Source organism: Marmota flaviventris, chromosome 2 (assembly GCF_047511675.1).
Source record: "Marmota flaviventris isolate mMarFla1 chromosome 2, mMarFla1.hap1, whole genome shotgun sequence".
NCBI lineage: Eukaryota > Metazoa > Chordata > Mammalia > Rodentia > Sciuridae > Marmota > Marmota flaviventris.
The window spans coordinates 150,509,629-150,527,540 of NC_092499.1; the positions used below are offsets into that span (position 1 = coordinate 150,509,629).

A 17,912-nucleotide genomic window follows, 5' to 3' on the forward strand; every position below is an offset into this window, starting at 1 on the left:
GGATGACTACTTGAGCCCAGAAGTTCGGGACCAGCCCAGACAACATAGCAAGACCCACCAAAAAAAACAAAAAAAAGGAGGGGGGAGGGGGAAGGGAGAGAGAGAGACAGAGACAGACATTAAGAACAGGAAGCAAGTTGGTAGGCAGCAGCCCTGGTCTAACTCCTTTGTGTCTTTTTGCAGCTAATCTGACTCACTTGTTGGATGGACAAGTGGGGGGCTCTCTTCCTGTAGGCTTCTGGGCAGGTGAAGAAGGTAGACAGGAATGCACTAAGTCAGAAGAACTAAATTTTAGCAAGGGCTGCAGCTGTGAGTCACTGGATGGATAGATGACGAGAGGTTAGGAAAACCAGCAGCAGGGAAGAAATGCAGACAGGCGTTCCCTGACAGCTTTGGTGGCCCTAGCTGGCAAGGGCTTTCCCTCTCTTTTTATTCCAGCTGATGTATTCTTAGAGAAGCCAGGCCAATCAGATGGAAAATAAGAGAAGTAAGACTATCACCTGCCGCCTTTCCTGAACTATGCCCAAGAGAGATTGGGAGTCTGCCTCTATGCCCTCCCAGTGGGGGACCAGGAGGAGTCAGAGAAATGTCAAGCCAGCAGCAAGCCAGCTAGAGAAGGGCCTGTGACACACAGCTGAGGAGGAAAACCCTCAGGCCTCCGGATACACTTCAGCTTTCAACCTGAGCTCACATAATGAGCAGAGAGTGCAAGCTGTGAGCTTCAGCAACTTTAGAGGTGGCTGATGCTGTACCAGAACCCTACCCACTGCTCCAAGGAGGGAGGAGGCAGCAGGATGTGAGAGTCAGAATGAGGCTGATGCAGAGACTGAGGGCATCTCTGATCACTGATGGTACACGCTGGTGTGAATGGGAAATGGTTCCAACTTAGATTTGTTGTGTGTGTGTGTTTTACCTTAAGGAGGTTCATTTAGGCCAGGTGTGGTGATGCACATAAGGGCTAGGAGGCTGAGGCAGGAGGATTACAAGTTCAAAGCCAGCCTCAGCAAAAGCAAGGTGCTAAGCAACTCAGTGAGATCCTGTCTCTAAATAAAATACAAAAAAGAGTTGGGGATGTAACTCAATGGTTAAATCCCCCTGGGTTCAATCCCCAGTACCAAAAAAAAAAAGGTTCATTTATAAATAGTAGTTTGTTATGTTTAGAGATTTGGGAGGAATAGTTAAGACTACAGGATAAAGACTATAAATTGAGGATGAATAATTTAATAGGTTGAAAAAAGTAGTGGTGAGGCAAATTGTTGCATTTTAGACAGCTTTTTTTTTTTTTTTAATTATCAAAAACCAAAAACCAATTTGGGGGAAAATGTCATGGTATCTGGGCTTTATATGAATGTAGACTTTGATTTCCTATATATCCTTAAATTAAATTCTAAACTAATACATAGATATATTTATGGAGTATCATGTGATTTTTTTTTAAAACAAGTATGCACTGTATGTTTAAATCAGATTAAATGTATCTATCTCCTCAAATATTTTGCTTCTTCATGGTAAATACATTCAAAGTCCTTTCTTCTAGCTTTGAGATTCTGTACATGTAAAAATTCATTATCACTACTATAGAAGGTCACTTATTTCTTGAATAAAATCACCAGGACTGCATTAGTCCTTTTTTTTGGGGGGGAAGGGGGTGTAATATAACAAATACTCAATCCTGGGTACTTATAAAGTTTATTTAGCTCACAGGTTTGGAGTTTAAAAGACCAAACATCATAGCACTGGCTCTACCAAGGGCCCATTATTGCATACCTCATGGCAGGTGACAACACATGGAAGGAGCGCATTCAAGAGTGGGAACAAAATCACACTGTGAGACAGGAAGCCAGGGAAGAGGAAGAGCCCCATCTTGCAGCCTCCCAATAGGCCCCATCAATTCTCAATGCTACCACACTGGGGACAAAAAGCTTACAATGTATGACACACTTAAACCATATTCAAACCACAGCAAGTACTTGTTAGCATATAAAAATTAAGAATATGTGACAATTGGATTCAGTAACAGCATTTTTAAGTAAACAAAACAAGATAACTACAGATCAATCTTATTAATGATTGTTAACCCCTAAAACCACGGTGTTTTGTTTGTTTTGATACCAGGGATTGAACACAAGGGTATTTAACCAATCTTTAAAGTAGAATGTGCTGGGTTCCAGATACCAAAAGGCCCCGAAATAAGAGGAAAGTGAGCACAGAATATATAACAGCTGAATACGCATCCAGGACACACTCAGCAGACTCCGTCCCCAATCTCAACAGCCACGTACCTTTTCCCTTTGGGCCATCCAGTCCAAAAGTTGAGAAGACACATTGACTGTATGGATGACAGAGGACAAGAGAGACACTATTCAACTTCAATATAATGGCTTCTCAGGTCACTTCTAAAGAAAGCAATTACCAAAAGCCCAAGTATAAAGCTGCTCAATATAAAAACTGCCATCTAGTAGAGTTGTAAATACACAGCATTTGACTACCACAGTAATTAATTCAAGTAAAAACCACCAATGGATGCTAAAATTAGTGGATGATGGTTAGAGGAGAAATCAGATATCTCAAGGTCTCAAAGAATTGGTCTTTAAGATGTTTATTAATTACAAAGGTAAAAAAAACAGTTGTCTTAAGACAACCTGGCAAGTGATCAGGATTAACACTACCCATACAGACATCACAGAAACCATTCACTCCTGATGTGATGTACTGAGAAGGACATAATGTCACTTGGCCTGAGGGAAACTGAGACAGAGATAAATCTAAACTGAGGGACACTCTGCCAAATAACTCAAGGTCACAGACAGCAAAAACAAGGACAGGGTTTAAAATACTTAAGAGACACACCAAGGCTGCATGGGATACTAAACTGCACCTGGAAAACTTGGAGGTTTTTTTTATTTTTATTTTTTTTACTATGAAAGACATAATTAAGATAATTGATGAAGTATGACTAATATCTGTTATAATTATATTAATGTTTATTTCCTGATTTTGATTACTGCACTGTTTATATAAGTGAAGGTCTTCATTCTTATGAAAACATACTGAAGCTGGGCACACTGGTGCACATCTGTAATTCCAGCAGCTCAGGAGGCAGAGGCAGGAGTATTACAAATTCAAAGATAGTCTCTGTAACTGAGTGAAACCCTGTCTCTAAATAAATAAAAGGCTGGGATATAGCTCAGTGTCTAAGCACTCCTGGGTTCAATTCCTGGTATCAAAAAAAAGGAGGAAGCAAGCAAGCACACTAAACACATGATTAAGTATTCAAGGGCAAAAACAAGCATTATACCTAAAACTTACACTCACACAGTTCAGGAAAAAATAACATACAGAGAAAAGGATAAACCCAATGTGGTGTCGACAATCAAGACATCTGGATGAAGAATTTAGGGGAATCATTTTCTGTTATTTAAAATTTTGAAATAATTTTACTTAATTATCAAAAGAGAGGCTAGTTAAAAATGGTCATCTGGAGAAGTTACAAATACTGTCATTAGGAAAACATCACAATATAAAGTTTTTTTTTGTAATATTACATATTCCATCCACCAACAAATCATGAAATTATAGTAAGAGACTTCTTAAAAGCTCTTAGACTATTCAAAGAGATTTTCAGAAATATAAAAAGGTTGTTTTTTTTTTAAATCTTTAATCTGTTTTATTAAAGCTTCAATATTTTGTCTTTTGGATTTTTCTTTCTCTCTCTTTTTTTTTTTTAAACATAATCATCATGGTAATACCTCATTACATGCTTTGAGGTTTCCTGGACAAAAGCCTGTTACTATTTCTGACCCTAATTCATCCTTTTTGCTCGCTGTGCTGTGGGCATAACATCAATTTATTATAACCAATAATTTACAGTGCCTCCTAGTTGCTAAATCACCACTATATGCATAGATGATTCAGAGGGAAAAAAACAAACTAGTATATATACTAAAACCAACCTACTCAACAGTTATTTAAGAAAAAACCTGGTCCTTAATTTCCCCTCTAATATAAACACGATACCTATTAATCTGCATAGATTATACAAAGCTTCCCAAACAAGGAGAAAAAAATATACAGCTCTAATAAACTTATATAGCTACTTGTTGAAAGAGTCATACTCAAAATTGAAGGGTCCTGTGATTAAAAAAAAAAAAAAACTATAAGAGTCTAACATTTTTGCCCATGACTATTATCATTAGCATTCTAACATTTAAACATGCAAATATGACACTTGTTCTGCTCTAGGTGAAAATTTTAATTTTGAAAATAGTTTAATAATTTGTTCTACCTCCCATGCTCTTAATATGGCATTATTTTCTATTTCAAATATTGATAGCTAGTAAAATGCTCCATGCTTAAAATAATAATAGGTTATTTTTAATGTATATCACATAATATTTGCACTCCTAAATGAGAAGTTTCATTTCAATCACAAACCCACATCTGTCCCCTTTCTCTCTCCCTGGGGCAGCCTCAGAGCCAAGAGGGATGATTTAAGAAATGGGATAGAGGTCACACAGACAAGATGTGAGATTAGACAGACAAGAAATGGAGAACATGTCTCCAATCAGCAGGAGAACCAATTTCCAGGTTTGTTTCTCAAGAGGCACTGATCCATTCAAGGAAGCAGCTCAGCCGCTGAGACCCAAGGTAGAGGACAGGATGCCTCACAATGTTGTAGGAGCACTTCCTCCTCAGCTGGTATAGCAGCCAGCAGGACTGCTGGAGATGGTCTGCTACACGAGATGGTCACAACAAGGTTGTTTCCTGTGCAAATGCTCTGGAAAGAAGCATTATATAAGATGACAGCATACAAATAACACTTCAGAAAATAAATGAACACTCATCAAATTATGCACTGAAAGAACATGGTGTTTTATGGAAAGTCAGTAAACTATGGAATCTAAGAAGCTAGAAAAGGCATCATGAATAAACTGGCTCAAGAAAAGAAGCAAACCAGACTTTATCAATTTGTGAGAGAACATGTCATTTCCTCGGTTTTTTCCTCCTACACAGACGTATTCCCTGATAGCAGAGGAGAGTGAATATTCCCATGGCTTAGGTCATAGTCTAAAGCAGTCCTCCAATAAATATTAAGGTTATTGTTTTCAATCTTAAAAATTCACACAAATCTGCATAATATTCTATGATATCCATGTTTATTTCATTATAAACATTACTCTGTCTCCCCCAAACATCAGGTAAAATTAACATTCTAAGAACTTGGGCCATGTTTATCTGCTAGCTACTTGACTCTATACTGGCATAGCTGCATACTCTCTGGAGAAACCTGGTTCCAAATTAAAATTTTATTTAAGAGAAACCAAAGTAAACCACACCACACCACACCAAACCAAGGAAACAAATAATATTTGAAGGGGAAAATATTAACAAAATATCTGAAACAACTTTTTTTTTTTTTTTGGTAGTGCTGGGGATTGAACCCATGGCCTTGTGCATGCAAAGCAAGCACTCCACCAACTGAGCTATATCTCCAACCCTGAAACAAATCTTATCTAACATATTTCTCAGAAAAAGTCCACTCCTGATAAATGTATTTTATATTAACACAGCATATACAATCAAAAATAAAAAGAAATCACTACCTAAAATGGGAATAAAAGGCTTGTCTTCTATACTACATTTCTGGAAATTTGAAAAAAAAAAATCTTTGGCTGAAAGAACACGAAAGAGTCACATCCATACAAACCTTCAGAATGGTAAGAATTAGTATCATCAAATGCTCCTCAACTTAGCCTAACAATAGAGTATTTTAAAAATCACTCATTTGAATTTTCAGAATACAGCTCATGATATCAACCGGCTAGCTACAATAATACAGCACTTCACAAAGTATATTTTCCTTAAAAACCTAGTAACCTTTATCACGTTCTCCATACGTGTTAATTTGTCAAACATTAAATGCCTCATATAGTAACCTCAAAGAGGAATACTGAAATGATCAAGACAAGATCCAATCTACTAGGAAAAAGGCAAAGCTGAATGTCTGGCACAGAGAAATACCCAAGAAAATAGATCTTCAAAAAATACAATATCAAAATAGAATTTTTTTATTTGGTGAAATTTCCCTACAAGTGTTCAAAAAACTCTTAAAATGAGGGCTACACTGACATGTGCCAGACTTAGGTATCACCTAGAATTAGGTAACTGAAATTAAAAGCCTATTTCAAGAGGTGGGAGATGTATTTCAGTGGTATAGCATGTGCTTAGCATGTGCAAGGCTCTGGATTTGATCTCCATACACACACAAACACACAAGCCTATTTTAAGACAAATGTAGGCTTTTTGCCCTACCAACCCCAATTTTTCTGAAGTAAAGAGACACTTGTGAGCTGGGATTGTGGCTCAGTGGCAGAGTGCTTGTCTTGCATGTATGAGGCACTGGGGTCACTCCTCAGCACACATAAAAATAAATAAATAAAATAAAGGTATTGTGTCCATCTACAACTAAAAATAAATTTAAAAAAAAAAAAAGACACTTGTGGGCTGCTAAGGCAAGAGGACAGTAAGTTTGAGGCCAGCCTGCAGCAATTTAATATAATAAGGGAGACTGGGGATGTAGCTCAGTGGTAAAGTGCTCCTGGGCTCAATCCCCAATACCAAAAACAAAACAAAACCAAAAAACCCTCAAAAGGCACTCCTGGGATCAAGCAAGGCTAAGGGAGACAGGCACAAAAGCCCAGCAGTGGGTGTCAGAGCCCAGACTGAGAAAGGGTCCTATGCATGCTGGGAGTGGCAATGCTGGTTGAGTAGTAAGGACAAGACTGCACCAGCAGAAGAAATGTGGCACCAACAGGAGATTGTACACATACAGCAGAAATTGATGCACTAAGTAAATCTCCGAGGATGATGAGAGCTGGTTTTCTCAACTATCTAAGAAAGGAATTACAACATGGAAAGAAAGAATAAAGAACCCTTTGGTGGTGAAATGGAATTTGGGGTATCAGTGTGAAATTATGGAGATACACACATACTTTTCCTAGTTCAATCCACTGAAGAGGCCTGCAAGCAGCAACAACCCAACAGAAGTGAGCATACTTAGGGCCAGATTTTGTCTTCTAAATATTTTCCACTATAAGGAACAAGGGTCTTAGAGAAATTAGGACAGGAAAACATAAGAATATGGAACATCTTACTGTAGCAGAAAGCAAGAAATTGCTCAGATAATATAGAAACATATCCAGAAAAACACAGAACCCTCACAAAAGGACTGGACAAATCTGGGATATTTAAATAAGAAAATATAATAACAGTAAGAGATTATAACCCATTGAACAAAATAGGAATGCAAGAGTCTATATTCATACAAACACATACATGAATAAATAAATGGGAAGAGGAATAAACTTTACTTACAGCTAATAACAGTAGAAGCAATGGCAGGATTATAAAATCACCAGTTGGCAAACATCACAATATTAATTTATTCAGTCAAGAAACATCAATGGATGCTAAAACATAGGTGTGAGTTTGAAGAACAGGGTATTTATATAGCCTTAAAGCAGCTCTCCACAAGTGCGCTTACTAATTATAAGAAAGAAAGTAACTTTGCAATGGAAAAGCCTGGCAGAGACCACCAATAGTGAAACAAAGAAAAATCATGAACTGCTAAGATTCAAGGAGAAGACAGTGTCACTTCTGTAATATTTCTGCCTAAAATGCATACTATATATATCAATTCAGAAGAAAACAATTTTAAAAATCCAAACTAATTAACATTCCACTGGTCTGTAGTCTTCAAAACTGTCAATATCATAAAACTCAAGTCTGAGGACATATTTCATATTGAAAGTGAATAAAAAAACATAAACACAGCATTTAAAAATCCATTCATTTTAATAACATTTCAACTTATATACAGATTTGTAGAAAAATAATAAAGAGATATCTCCCTGTATTCCACAAGACTTTTTCTATTTTAAATAAAAAGAGTTGAGTTTAGACTGAAATTATACACATTCAGTGTTTCATGTGGGGGGGGGGGGACTGTTAAACAAAAATAACAAATACAAGGTCAGTAGCTAAGCAACAATAAGACATGTTTGCATGAAGTAAACAAAGAAGAAAAAGCAGTAAAAATGAATCTTTCTATACTTAAACTTTATTTAATTTCCAGCATAGGTTATAATCAAATCAGTAATTGCTCCAATTGCTTAGTATTATCTCAGAACACACACTAGGGGCTCTCTTCGGTTTATTAGTAGGAGAGGACTGATACAGGTATAACATTATCAGTGTAAAAACAAATCTACTGGCACGTAATTCTTCTGCTCTGAAGGACAACTTAAACAGCAATTTCAACAAAGTATAAAAGTGCCTTAAACTTTGCAATGAAAACCCTTTAAGGTTAATCTTACAAGTTAGTACTGTCAAAATACTCTCAAAGTACTTGTCTTTATCTAACACTGTTATTTCTCTTCCCACCTACAGGCTAACCCTCATAAACTTTTGAGTGCTGGGCTGGGGTTGTGACTCAGCAGTAGAGCACTTGTCTAGCATGCATGAGGCACCGGGTTTGATCCTCAGCACCACATATAAAACAAAGTTATCGTGTCCATCTACAACTAAAAAAAAAATTTTTATTATAATTAAATGACTGTAAAGGGCTGGGGTGTAGCCCTTAGCACATGCTAAGCATGTGTGATGCCCTGGGTCCTAATCCCCAGTCACCCCCCCACCCCCCACCCCCCACACACACACACAGAGGAGGAGGAAAATGGAGGAAGGAGAGGAAAACTGTGTCTTCAGAACACAAGTGAACCAGAAATAGACCAACTCATAAAGATGAGGCAAGTTTGAAACAGCTCAATCCCTGTTGGGCGTAAGATAACCTGTTCTTATGTTCATTGTCAAAAGCAAATTAATGTTCTCATTGGAAAACACTAATCATATCCAGGGACTTGCAATGTTTTACACACAATGTTTGCAACTGAGTCAAAAGTTACTAGTCATGGCAAACAGACTTGGAATCTCAGGTTTAAACATAGTCATGTTTCTCCAGTATCATCTCAATGAGCAAGGAGATCGGGTCTACACGCTGAAGAAATTTGACCCTATGGGACAATAGACCTGCTCAGCCCATCCTGCCTGGTTTTCCCTGGATGACAAATACTTGAGACACTGAATCACCATCAAGAAACATTCAAGATGCTCATGACCCAGCAACCGCGCCCTGTTCTCTGAGGGTCCCTTAAATTTCATGTTTCATCTGTCACCTGCTCATTTCGGAGAATCCATAACCAAACGCGTCAATCTGTGAGCCATGAAGCTTTCTTACCACCCATGCCCTTTGGAATCCAGTCTCCTCTGACTGCCTTTGATCATGCTTGTATGAGGCCATCAGGTGGCATCCTCTTTAAAGGGAACACGTTTTTCATATTTTGAATTACTGCCACGTTATTAAAGATAAAATGATTTTTTTAAAAAAGTTACTAGTCATGCCAGTATTAGACCCACAAATGACTGAAAATTGGGATGGAGAGGGCAAATACAAGAAATCCATACCTACTACATATAGACTTTAATATAAAGTGATTAATATGTTCAAGAAATAGGTGACAAAGTGGGGAATTTCAGCAGAGAACATTAAGCTACTAAAAACACCAAATGGAAAACACCAAACTAAAATATTCTGCTAAAATACAAATAAAACATAATAGGTTTAATGGTAAACTGCAACTGAAAAGAATATAAATATTATCTAAAGGAAAAATACCTTATACCAATAGTAAAGTCTAGATAATAAAAGGTATATTGAAATACTTGGAGGAAACATGTACCAATGGCTTCGATTTACCTTCAAATACATCAAAAAATAAGATGGCTGGACATACACATAATAAAGGAAATATAATAAAACACAGAATCTAAGTGTGTATATACAAGCATTCACTGAAAAAAATATTTCAGCTTTAATGGAAATTTTGCAAAAATTTTTGAAAAAAAATGAAATTGAAATAAATTTTCCTGACAAAAACAATTCATCAACATCAAGATCTGCTTCACAGAAATTTGAAAGAGTTAATTCTTCTGAAAGGAAGAAAAGAATCACAGATGGAAGAACAAAGATTCATGAAGGAATACAGAATAAGAGAAGGGTAACTATAAAGGTAAATCTAAACAGAAATTAACTGCATGAAACAGTAATAAAGATGTCTTGTAGGATAAACACACATGACAACAGCCCAAATGGTGGAAGGAGTAAAATGGAGTTGCAGAGTTCTAAAATCCTTGCATTTCCTGGAAAATGAGATTTACTGTCTTTAATAAGTCTAAACTGCATGACATCATCTGTACTAGTTAAACACTAAATAAATGGCAGAGAAGAAAAAACAAACACAAAAAAAGTAATCCAAAAGAAGGGAGGGAAAGAGATTTAGAAGAGGTGGACTAATAAAACACAAGTAGTAAAAATAGTATATTTAAACACATGTATCAGTTATTATATTAAAAGTAAACAGACTGAATACTCTAAAACTATTCCTGCCAAGTATAGTGGCGCATACCTATAATCCAAGTGGCAGAGGCTGAAGCAGGAGGATCACAATTTCAAAGACAGCTTGAGCAACTTAGCGAGGCCCTAAGTAACTTTAGCAAGACCCTGTCTGAAAATAAAAAATAAAAAGGATGGGGATGTGGCTCAGTAGAAAGTACTTTCTTAGCATATGCAAGGCCCTGGGTTCAATCCCTAGTACTATGCAAAACAAAACAAAACCACACACACACAAAAAAAACTATTCCCAAACTGAAAAAAATTACAAAATGTGCTGTCAAAATACAAAATAGGTAAGTCCTAGGTTTATTAGATTTACTCCATAAGACAGCTCACATAAAAGATCTAAAATGAAACGGTATAAATGATAACAGTGCCCTAGATTAAAGTCACTCAAACTATTCCAAAATACAACAGCTTGAGAAAATATGTCTCTGACAGATCAGATCTTGAAGCAAGGCAAACTTCCATGCCAATAAATATTTACTAAGTTCCTACTGTAGTGGGCGATTTCCTATGATTTGGTGTTTTAAAAACACCAATGTGGTTAAAAAAGCAAAAATACTCAGAAGGAAGTGGCAGTATAGTTCACTCTTCATTTTCCCTCCAAAAAGAGATCCTAAACACATAGTCCAGGTATGACAAGTAGGTTTCCTTTGGGCCAGTCCTGAGTGACCAGGATCCATCACCTGCAGGGTTGGAGGCAACAGGTGGGGAGGGACTGTGAAACATGCTGGGTACACACATCAGGCACGTTCGTGTGCACGCTCAGCACTCATGACTCCACCTGCCCACCTCAGCCTCATCTTACTTCTACTGAAGATGCAGCAACTCCAGGTTAATGGGCACAGCACAGCACATCTCACATCCCACTGCCCTCCCCCATCACGCACCAAACACCTACCTACCAGGGCCTGTGCAAAATTCAAGGAACTTATTTCACTATAGATTCTATCACAAAAGTACTTATATGCCCTTTTTGCAGGAAAGCAATGACTAAAGCAAGATCTCACCCCACAAGTTTTTTGTTTCCATCTGCCATCTTAAAAGAAAATAATTTTTTTTTCAATTGGGTACATCCATATAATTTTAATAGATGTTTATAAGCTTTGACATATGAATGATATGTAAAGACCTGAAAATACCAAGTATATTATAGCCTATAAGTCAGCAATTAAAACCTTAAAAGTTTTCTAGAGCACACTATCAATGAGTTTACAATGCCAGAAAGATCAAACTTAGTTTGAAAGGCCACAAAAAATGAAGTATACAAAATTTACTAGAAACTAAGTAAGCTCTTCATGGAGTTGCCATGGCACAGAATCTTCTATGATTTAAAATATATAAAAAAGTAAATTCTCCCAAAGTTATTTTTTATAATCAAATAATTTTCACCTGTAAACAGACTTAAGCGTATTCTTATACCAGCAATCTCATTATATGCCTCTTTGTCACTGCCATTTGACCTTGGACCTTGTTTCTTGTCCCTTGTATAGGACCTTGTACATGGTCACAGCACAGGGACCTCATCCTATGTTTCCTCATTCCCTGGTATATCTGTGCTGTACAGTCTTCCTCCACAAGGCTCTGAGCAGCAGTTGCCCCACACATGGACTTGTCCCTGCCACCCTGACTTGGGTTTCCTGCAAGACCCTGTTCCTAGGCCTGTTAGTACTTCTCACTGACATGATTACATATGGTGTCTCTCTCCTGGGACAACTCCTTGGAAGTGGGATTCTTGTCTTACTCATCTTTGATCCTTCTTGACTACCTCGAATGTTTTTATTCTATATTTGTCTGTACTGTTTCTATTTTATGACAGTATAAATATATTCTCAAAAACATTCATTCTTTGCAAGAGTACATTTAATTAAACCATCAATACTTTATTTTCCTATGAAGGGAAGGGATTGGGCTATGAAGTAATAACAGTCCTTGCTGGGGCAAAATATCCAAATTAAAGCAAGGATAAAATAACATTCACAGGCTCTACTGCCTGACTGCCCTCAATTTAGTCAACTTTCACTAATTGCTTGGGCTCTTCTCAGAGGACCCCACCCTGCCACTTGAGCCTTTGAACCTCTTTCTCAACCTTCAAGCACCAATTCAGACCTCGGATCCTCACCCTCCAGCCCAGGGGGGTAGTGCTCATATTGTCACAGATTGTGTACTTGTTTTCATGTGAGCACCACAGTTGTAACTAATGAAATAATCACCTTGCACAAGGACAAAATTCCACAAGGGCAGAGACCTGTGTATTATCCCCCCGAGTCCCCCAGTGAAGTACAGTGTAGGTACATAATTATTTGCTGGATGTTGATTTTGAAAAGCACTTAATGGCTTACAGAAATATATATATAAAGATTCACAAATATATATTTTATGTGTATATGTAATATACACACAAATACATACATGTTCTGTCTTTCTTAAATTCAACAATGGCAAGGATAGGTATGTTTACTCATCTTAGTGCTCTTGCCACACAGCACCATTATTACACAGTAGGCACTTAATAAAATTTACCTGTTGAAAACTCAAAGTGGATCAAGGACCTAGGCATTAGACCACAGACACTGTGCCTACTAGAAGAAGAATTAGGCCCAAATCTTCATCATGTTGGCTTAGGAAATTCCTCAACAAGACTCCTAAAAGGCAAGAAGTAAAATCAAGAATCAATAAACGGGATGGCTTCAAACTAAAAAGCTTCTTCATAGCAAAGGAAACAATCCAGAACATGAAAAGAGAGCCTATAGAATGGGAGAAAATCTTTGCCACCTGCACCTCAGATAGGGCATTAATTTCCAACATATATAGAGCTCAAAAAACTTAACACCAAAAAACAAATAACCCAGTCAACAAATGAACAATGTAACTGAACAGACACTTCACAGAAGAAGAAATATGAATGGTCAACAAATATATGAAAAAAGGTTCAACATCACTATCAATTACAGAAATGCAAATTAAAACTAAGATTTCATCTCACTCCAGTCAGAATGGCAGCTATTATGAAGACAAACAACAAGTGTTGGCGAGGATGTAGGGAAAAAGGCACACTCATACATTGTTGGTGGCACTGCAAACTGGTGCAGCCAATATGGAAAGCAGTATGGAGACTCCTCAAAAAACTAGGAATGGAACCAGCATTTGACCTAGTTATACCACTCTTCGGCATATACCCAAAGGACTTAAAATCAGCAGCTACAGTGACACAGCCACATCAATGTGTATAGCAGCTCAATTTATAATAGCTAAGTTATGGAACCAACCTAGGTGTCCTTCAACAAGTGAATGGATAAAGAAAATGTGGTATATATACATAATGGAATACTACTCAGCCATAAAGAAGAAAGAAATCATGGCATTTGCTGGTAAATGGATGGAGCTGGAGAATATCATGCTAAGTGAAATAAGCCAATCCCAAAGAACCAAAGGCCAAATGTTCTCTCTGATATGCAGATGCTTACAAGAGGTGGTGGTGGGGAGGTTCACCAGACTGGACAAGGGGAAGTGGGGGAAAGGAAATGGGAAAGAAAGTAGAATGAATCAGACCTAACTATATGAATATACGACCAGTATAACTTCACGTCATATACAACTACAAAAGTGGGAAGTTACACTCCATGTATGTATGTCAATATACACTCTACTGTCATATATAACTAAAAAGAACAAATAAAATTTTTTTTAAATTTATCTATTTAACAACAAATGAGTGAACGATTCATGTACATCTCTTCAAAATCCTTTTGGGTTGTTAATAATCATCTAGGTATTAAATATGGAATGCAATAATCTATTAGCTGTTTAGACTTGTCTTTAAAATATTTGCCATTAAGGATAAGCACTCTGTATTAATATTCTAGATGCTTAAGGCACATGAAAAACCATAAAAATAGAAAATTCAAACCAACCCCAAAGGTCAATCCAACAATTTTCCATATCCTCATAGAGTTAGGCAAAAAAAAAAAAAAAAAATGGAAAGAGCCACTTGCCTGAATTATAAACAGAAATACAGAATCAAACAAAAGCCCCTTAGGCTGGGTTTTTTATGGGGCTCTAAAATCTCTTCCTAAAACAAAAAGTGCTGCTATGTAACTATTAAGATAGCTCAAATCCAAAACACTGACAAAGTCCCCTTCTGGAGAGTATGAAGACCAGCTGGAACTCTCATTCACTGCTACTAGGAATGCGCAACAGTACTGTCACAGTGGGAGACAGTGTGGTATCTCCAAGCTAAACAGCATCTTAGCTAAACTCCACAATTACATTCATGTATTTACCCAGTGATTTAAAAACATATCCACACAAAAACATGCATATAAATGTTTTTAAGAGCTTTATTCTAACTACCAAAACCTGGAAATAACCAAGATATCCTTCAACAGCTGAATACACAAACTATGGTACATGTCCGTAACATGGAATATTATTCATCTATAAAAAAGAAATGAGATATCAAGCTACAAGAAGACATGGATGAATCTAAATGATAAGTGAAAGAAACCAGTCTGAAAAAGCTGCTTACTGTGTAGTTCTAATTATATGACATTCTAGAAAAGGCCAAACTATGGAAGAGTGGTTGCCATGGTCTTGGTAAGGGGTGGGGGGAGAGGAGCACTGAATAGTGAAGTGCAGAGACTTTCCAAACAGTGAAACTACTCTGTAGAAAAGTTAATGGAGCCAGGTATGGTGGCAAATGCTTGTAATCCCAGTGGCTTGGGAGGTTGAGGCAGGAGGATCCCAAGTTCAAAGCCAGTCAGAGAAATTTAGTGAGGCCCAGAGCAACTCAGCGAGACTCTTGTTTATAAATAAAATGTATTAAAAAAGGACTTGCAATGTGGCACAGTGGTTAATGTGGCTCAGTGGTTAAGCACCCATGGGTTCAATTCCTAGAACAAAAAAAAAGAATAAATTTACCAGTGAATATCTGATAATGCATTTGTCAAAACCCACAGAACTGGGCTGGGGATGTGGCTCAAGCGATAGCACGCTCGCCTGGCATGCGTGCGGCCTGGGTTCGATCCCCATCACCACATACAAACAAAGATGTTGTGTCCGCCAAAAACTGAAAAATAAATATTAAAAAAAAAAAACCCACAGAACTTTATAGTACAAAAGCAATTTCAATGTACACAAACATAAAAAAACATTTAGGAGGTCAAGGAATCCCAGGATAGAATGCAGACTGTGAAAAAACAACCTAAATGTATTATATACATATACAACACCTTCATTGAAGAGGGTGAAGGGAGAAGGTTGCTAAGTAACCTGGAAAATGAGTAGAGACTTCAAGATTAAAGGCAAATGAAACGGCACATAAGCACTGTAGTCTGGCTGGTGAAGTTATTTCCCATAAGGATACATGATAAAATTCCAAAACCACAAAGAATGAATACTGGATTGAAGAATTAAGTAGATGGATGGCAGATGGTGAAATCCAGGCTTCTTACTGCTAGGGTGGGAAGTTGGCAATAAAGAAAAGGGAGGAAGCTAGAATGACCCACCTGGTAAAGATTAGAGTTGGAGAGCACAGTATGGATTCATCTTTTCACTAAAATAAATGCAGATGGTCATATACTATTATGGTTTGGATATAAGTTGTCCCCCAAAAGCTGCTGTGTTAATGCAGGAGGTAAAATGATTAGATTATGAGAGCTATGACCTAGATGAATCCATTTGATGGATTAATAATTTGAATAGATTTCTGGGTGGTAACTATAGGCAGGTGGGGCATGGCTAGAGGAAGCAGGTCACTGGGGGCCATGTCTTGTCTCCCTGGCTCCTCCTCCTCCTCTTTCTGCTTCCAGCCACCATGAGCTGAGTCAAAATAAACTTTCCTCCTCTAAGTTGTCCTGGTCAGGTATTAGGTCACAGCAACAAAAAGTTCCTAACAACCACATACAGAGAAATTTACAGATCTGCCTATACATAGGTTGGTAAACAAATATACCCAGTACCTAGGTCCTGGTTTCTAATAGTATTCTCCAAAAAAATGGATCCTGGGATCCTTAAAGAAACTGCTGATTCTCAGACTGGGGCAGGAAATACACAAGATGAGCCTGGGGCATCTTCTAGCATCAGAAGAAAGAAAGTGCTATAAAAGAAAGGCAGGTTCAACTGAAAGAACCCCCAAAAGCCAAAACTAGAACAATTTTATCAACAAAATAAAGTAGTATATAAGCCACAATACAAACTAAACATCCATGAATCCATATCAACAGTCATAAGTAACTAAACAAATGGGGGAGAGTAGACAAATCTCCTGTACAGAAAAATTCTAAATTATGTAGCTATTCCACCCTGAAGGAGTAGAGCAAAACTCCCTCACTCTAGTGTGGGCTATCCACAGAGACTTCCTCTCCAAGAGCACAGTATGCAGAGTGGAGAGGGTAAGAATGGCTTTCTAACAGAGAAACCTGACCAACCTGACACAGCCAGGTGAGCAGGGACAACATCAACAGTGATGGGGTTCAGTGGTTAAGCACCTCTGGGTTCAGCTCAGTTTAAAAAAACTACTACTGAGTGCTTCTCCTGTGCCAGGTACTTAATACAACATACCTGCAAGACAGGTTTTAATCACCTTTTAGAAGAGATGCAACAAGTTTGGAGAACATGGTTCTCCTACAGGTGTGCAGCTCCATGATGGGGCCATAGAGCCCTTGACCTTACATCTTGAGGGGCCACACTCTGGGTAGCATTCTGTATTAGTTTTGAGGCTGCTATAACAAATTGCCACAGACTTGGCGGCTTGAAAAACAGATACCCTCACAATTCTGGACATTACAAGTCTGAGAGCTGGCAGAGCTGCCCCCTCTCTGAGAAAGCCTGGCTCATTCCAGTTCCTGGTGGCTGCCAACATTCCTGGGCTCATGGCTGCATGACTCCTATCTCTAATTTTTTCACATGGTTTTGTAGGAGGGAGGGGGACTGGAGATGGAACCCAAGGACACTCTATGACTGAGCTACATCTCAACTCCTTTTTAAAATTTTTATTTCAAGACAAGATGGATCTTGCTCCCAGGCTGGTCTCAAATTTGAGATCCTCCTGCATTAGCCTCCTGAGTAGCTGGGACTATAGGCATGCGCAGCCACCATGTACTACTTCACCAACCTTTTTGTCTTTTATCCCCCTCTTTGTCTCTCTCAACTAAAAAAAAAAAAAAAAAAAAAAACTGTGATGGCATTCAGGGCCCACCAGGATAATCCAGGGTAATATCCTCACCTCAAAGATCCTCAGCTTAAATCTATCTCCAAAGACCCCTTTTCCCAGTAAGGCACTATTTACCCAGAACTTGATATCTCTGGGTGGCCATTATTGAATTGACTACACATGCTGTAAGTCAAAATGATATCAAATGGATTTCCCCTACAAAATTAGAACAGAGAATTAATATTT

At 37.8% G+C, this 17,912-nt stretch overlaps 1 protein-coding gene and 1 pseudogene across 1 annotated transcript in view; one reads left to right on the plus strand and one right to left on the minus strand.

Annotated features, from left to right (window-relative positions):
• Positions 1–17,912, minus strand: part of Chsy1 (chondroitin sulfate synthase 1) — a 75,102-nt gene that overhangs the window by 28,510 nt on the left and 28,680 nt on the right. The gene's annotated exons all lie outside the window — the stretch shown is intronic.
• Positions 9,008–9,201, plus strand: LOC114080439 (H/ACA ribonucleoprotein complex subunit 3 pseudogene; annotated as a pseudogene).